Here is a 6,039-nt window from a genome sequence, read left to right as displayed (position 1 = left end):
TTAAGTTGTTCTGGCATGATAAAGTAAAGGGGATTGATTTTCCTCTTGGGAGGTAAAGAGACTCTGGGGAGAAAGGGATGGTGACATGATGTGAAGAAGGAAACCAAATGATGAGAAGAGCCTCAGAAATTTTAGTTGGTACCAAAGGACAAGAGGTTGCTTAGTATATAGTTTGAAATTATTCCTCCTGCTATAATTTAAACCTCCTCTGGCATTTGCAAATCTTCAGAAAAGTCTTCCATACCTGTGCATGTGTGTTTAAATGATTATTTTTGGGTGGAAATCGATGAAAGATTTGGATTTCATATCTGGATCAGAGCAGTGAGGAATCGCAACAGTATGTGTGAAAGCAGAAGTTAGACATGGAGAAGACTATGAGAATATGAGAACTCTGGGAATTTGCAGACCTCTCTGGGACATGAAACTAGGGATCTGGGCAAATTTTATCTGGAACTCAGTGGGCAGAGGATTCTTAGCTGACATCTCAATATATATGTACATGTATTACCATTATCATCAGGTTTTAATGGGCTGGAGGGGCCCCAGCTGACATCTGGGGATATTACACACATATATTACTATCATCCAGGCCAGGGGTAACTGTGGTGACTAGTAGTTAAAATGCATTGCTTCCAGGAATAATAAAATAATAAGTTAAGAGAAATTATCTGTGACAGAGACTAACTAGTCACCAAAACCATTTCTCCCTCCTGGGCACCAGCTTGACTACATTTCCTAGTCTATCTTAGCAATTGGGTGTGAGCATATGACTGGGTTCTTGCCGATGACGTGTGAGTAGAAGTGATACATGCCACTTCTGGACCTTGCCCTTAGAAACTTTCTCATGACATTCTTCATGATCTTTTTCCTTTGACTTATTTGATACAACCAAGTGCTGTGACGCTGAACACTGCATGCAGAAGATAGAAAAATCACACAGAAGAAAAAGCCAGGGCCTCCAGATCACCAGTTAGAGGAACACTGCCCACAAATCAGGACAGCCATGTGGATGTGACCTGACCACATGTAATTTTTATTGATTTAGAGCCTTCCACTTCCAAATTCACTCTTTTATATTACTCTGCGAGAACAAATTTGGGCCCATAAATATTTTTCTGTGGCCACCAAAGTGTTGAGGCTTTGCAAGTGGATGATGGAGAGACACTGAAGGACCAAAGGACTTCCTGGTGCCAGAGTACCCTCCTGCTTCCTGGTGCCAGAGTACCCTCACTAGGCAGTCTCCTGTGGCACTTAGAGCTTCTCCATCTTCTGCCTCCTGAAGTGCCTGGTGGTGAGCAGGACTCAGCTGCCAGCAGCTTCCCCTGGTGGTTTTAGCAGAATGCCTCTGGGCAGATGTCTCCCTGTGAATAGCTTTCTCTGACACCCTGCACAGCAGATTTCTGGAAGGTTTAGCTGACACAATATGGCAGTGACTTTTCTGCCACTCATTGAAACACAATCATGTTCTTTCCAGCAAGGTCTAGAGCTCAGTCTTTTAAAACATTTATTCTAAAGAATTTTAGAAACATTTATTTAAAAATCTTTATGGCCACAAGGCAACTTTTTACCTATAGCATACCTCAATCTGGATGATACACTGTGCTTGCTTTTTTTTTTTTTTTTTTTTTTTTTTCTGAGTGTGCTTGACACACAATGCTACACTGGTTCCTGGTGTATAACGTCGTGATTCAACATCACTATGCATTGTGCTATGCTCGCCACAAGTGTGAGTCACCATTGGTCAGCGTACGATCCCATCACAGTGCCACAGACCACGTTCCTTATTCTCTACTCTCATTTTGCTGACTCACTCATTCCACAGCTGGAAGCCTACATCTTCCATTCCTCCTTATTCGTCCTGCCCACCCCCCAGCCCCACTCCCCTCCAACAACCATCAATTTGCTCTCTGCACTGATAGGTCTGGTTCTGGTTTATTTGTTGTTTGTATATTCATTTGGTTTCTTAGATTCCACATATAAAGGAAATCATATGGTATTTTTCTTTCAACTGTGACTTATTTCACTTACCATAATATCCTCTAGGTTCATCCATGTTGTTGCGGATAGCAAGACCTCATCCTTTTTTTGTGGCTGAGTAATATTCTTATATATATAATATTCATGGAAAAAATATATACATATTGTATACATATATATCTCATCTTTTTTATCCATTCCTCTATCGATGGACACTTGGGTTGCTTCTATATCTTAAGAAAGATAATTTTTCAGGAATTTGTGTGTCATCCTTGCATAGGGACCATGCTAATCTTATCTGTATTGTTTCAAATTTAGTACATATTGCTGAGTGAGCCCTGACATACTGTGCTTTTCAAGAATTCCATTTTTTTTTAAGGGAAAGGGGATTAACACATTTGTTCAGAGCCAAAGTGCCCATTATTATTAATGTTTTGTTTAGGAGTCAATCATCTCTCTGAATAACTACAGAAATGCCATTACTTAATTTCATCAGAGCTTTAGTCTAAGTAAGAGTTACATTTGGGGGGGGGTATATTTGATATTCAGACAAATGTATTTTATAAGTATTCCATTTTAGATTTATCGATAATTTACAGTTTGCAAATTGTGGAGAGTTTAGAGGTAAATGTTTGCTTTATTTAGCCTCAGTCTTATGGAAATGTGATTGTATACTTTTTCCTTCAGAGGAATAGTTCACATTTTATTTCTAATATATATCAAATAAAAATGATTCTGTAGTAACTGATTATAGGAATAAATATATCTAGTTGAAATTTCTTAACTCTAATGCCAGTATAATTTCTCTGTATTACAACAGTTTTCACAGAGCTATCAAGTATTTTGTGTTAACATATTATAAGATTAAAACTTCTTGATATCAAACCCAGAATATAAAATAGTTTTGAAACTGGAACCTATATGAATATATTTCCAAACCAAGAAGTCACATAAATTAACACAAGTGACCCTGAGTATATAATTTTATTCCTGAACTATTTAAGCAATTTTTCTACTATGAAACATGGATATTGATATTTAAGAAGCAATAATGCATGGGCATATTATACATTTAATGCATTATTACCAAAAGCAATCATTTAAATTTAGGTAATTGAACATATAACTTGTAATTATATACTTAAATTATCAGTATGATTCTAACATTTTCTTTTTTATGTTTATTTAATTTTTTTTAATGTTTAGTTGTGTGTGTGTGTGAGAGAGAGAGAGAGAGAGAGAGCGAGCGCATGGGTTGGGGAGGGGCAGAGAGAGAGGGAGACACAGAATCTGAAGCAGGCTCCAGGCTATGAGCTGTCAAGCACAGAGCTGGATGCAGGGCTTGAACTCATGAACCACAAGATCATGACCTGAGGTGAAGTCAGATGCTTAACTGCCTAACTGACTAAGCCACCGAGGCACCCCAAAGTTTATTTATTTTAGAGAGAGTGAGATCATGAGCAGGGGAGGGGCAGAGAGAGAAGGGGAACAGAGGATCCAAAGCAGGCTCTGTGCCGACAGCAGAAAGCTCTGCATGGGGTTTGAACTCAGGAATCCTGAGATCATGACCTGTGCTGAAGTCGGATGCTTAACCAGCTGAGCCACATGGGTGCCCCTGATTCTAACATTTTCATGAGTCATTTATCTGACTTCCTTATAATAGAAGCAGAAGTTTCTAATTTTCGTAAGAAATTTTCAGATTGTATAAATGAGTTTAATGAGCCAATTAAGAAAAAAAAAAACTAATGAAACTATAGTCAACCAAGCTTTTAGTTATTTAATATTATAAATTGTTTACTACCTGATTTTAAGGGGTACAGAAATCTAAGAACATTTACCAGACCTACTAGAAAGTATATGTTGTTTGTACTCATTGAGGGAATCTTGAATTATGTTAAAACTTATTTAAAACCAGCTGAGGTAAAGTCTAAATCCTTGCTAATGGAGAAGTTATTAAGCTTTCTGTTCCAGTCAGTGGCAATCTGCCCATGTGTGCACAGCCAAAAAGTTGTATCCTGCTCCACAGCTTGCACATTTTGGAGAAGTAGCTTCCTGGTCCCTTTGAGGAAGAAGCAGCCTTGAGAGTATCAAGTGCCTAATTCCGAACTCAACCATCCCCCTACCTGTATTTCTCTAAACACATAGTCAACCAGCAAACTATTGTCTAAGGAAAACTAAGATTTGTCATGTGTTTGGTCACCCTATCCATCTAGGAAACTGACACATGTGCTTATGCAATTATATGCAGTATCATGACTACTAGAATGTCCCTATGCAAGTCTCTTGTGTTAATTTAATAATAAAACAATACTCAAGTTAATTGCTTTCTATTGAGCTGGACTTGAATTACACACAGGGATATAAAAGGTTGCCCAGCAGATGTGGTTCCAGGAGCCTGGGGAAAAGCAGTTCCCCAGAAAGAGAGCGCTACAATTACAAAGATGCAGCTATCTTCCCGGCTATTTTAATGTTTGGGAAGTACATCTACAGATCCAGATTCAACAATTAGATAATTAGATATTTCTGAGAGTAATAAGCTGCTTTAAATTACTCTAAATACCAACAGCAGATATCAGACTGCTTTTGGAGAGTTGGTATAGGGAAGGAGACACTACTGGGTGCCTCTCAGGAAACTGGGAACTTAACGGGAGGAAAGGAATGTAGAAAAGAGCTTTTGGAAGGCAATATAAATTTAGGACTGTGACTAAGAGTTTTACAGAATTTTGCATATTCCCAGAATTTTAAAACATATTGGCAGTTTGTCATATTTATTCTAGATCGCTTTTTAAATGGCAAAATTTAAAGTTGAGGTTTCTGTCTCTTTCTAGGGTACTTGCTGCTGCTTCTCTCTGCAGGCAATTCCTGTGATGTAACTTTGTATCTGGTCCATATTCTTATCCTCCGTTACATGCATACCCGTCTGAAACAAATGTAGAGTCATTGTCTTGTTTATCTTAAAACTTTACATAACTGGCTTCATATACAAATATTTTTCTACAACTTGCTTTTTTCACTCAACACATTTTTGAGCTGTATCCCTTTTAACTGCCACATAAAATCATTTAGTTGAATGCATCACAATGTGTTTGTTCACTCCCCTCCCATGGAGATTGTTTTCCCACTTAGATTATTTTCAAATCTTCACCATTACAAGTGAATATTTGTGATTATGGCTGCTTATACTTGTGTGGGAAAGCCTCTCTAAGGAGTTGCTAGGTAGTAGTGTATGCCCATTGGCCCCTTTTCTAGACACTGGGAAAGTTTCTCTTCCTGGCAATCGTAACTATTTTATGGAGGGATGCCAACTGAAATAGATACAAACATAACAATGTTATATGTATTTTTCAGATCGATGCTTACAACTCTGCTTTTTTGAGTCACCTCATGGAATTGTATTTTAAATTATATAGTGTTTTTCCTTTTCACCTTTACAGTTTTTCAAATTTTCAATTTCTTCTTGAGGTCAAATTTAATAGTTTTCTCTTTTGCTAGGAAATAATCCTTTTTAAGAGGTTTATAAATTTAACTTTTTAAAAAACATTTATTCATTTTTGAGAGACAGAGAGACAGAGTGTGGGTCAGGGAGGGGCAGAGAGAGAGGGAGACACAGAATCTGAAGCAGGCTCCAGGCTCCGAGCTGTCAGCACAGACCCACTGCTGGGCTCGAATTCACGGACCATGAGATAATGACCTGAGCTGAAGTTGGATGCTTAACTGATGCCTTAGGGGCACCTGGTGCCCCTAAGAGATTTATAAATTTAAAGCCATAGAATTACATATGATATTTTCTGGTAATTATTTTCACTTTCCTTTGTCTATGGTTCCATTCTCATGCCTAAATTCATTTGTGTTCCCCTCTTTTGTTTTTCTTGACCAGATTAATTAATAATCTTCATACTTTCAAAGTATGAAAACCTTTGGATTTTTTTTTCATTAAAAATTAATCTTTGGAGCCATTGTATTAATTTCATCTTTCTAATTTTTTTTGATTTGTTATGCTTTTTGTAATTTTTGATGGTAAGTACCAAATATTTTGTTTTCATCTGAATGTTTTTGTTGTGC

General features: G+C 37.4%; 1 non-coding gene across 1 annotated transcript; it reads right to left on the bottom strand.

The window, feature by feature from the left end:
- Positions 1–2,212: 2,212 nt before the first annotated feature.
- On the bottom strand, positions 2,213–2,317 carry LOC132684419 (U6 spliceosomal RNA). The gene has a single exon (XR_009612642.1). It is a non-coding gene; the product is annotated as a U6 spliceosomal RNA (small nuclear RNA).
- Positions 2,318–6,039: the final 3,722 nt, after the last annotated feature.

Source organism: Panthera onca, chromosome C2, assembly GCF_046562875.1.
Source record: "Panthera onca isolate mPanOnc1 chromosome C2, mPanOnc1 haplotype 2, whole genome shotgun sequence".
Lineage (NCBI taxonomy): Eukaryota > Metazoa > Chordata > Mammalia > Carnivora > Felidae > Panthera > Panthera onca.
Note: the sequence above shows the minus strand (reverse complement) of the source record. Positions and strands in the feature narration are given on the sequence as shown.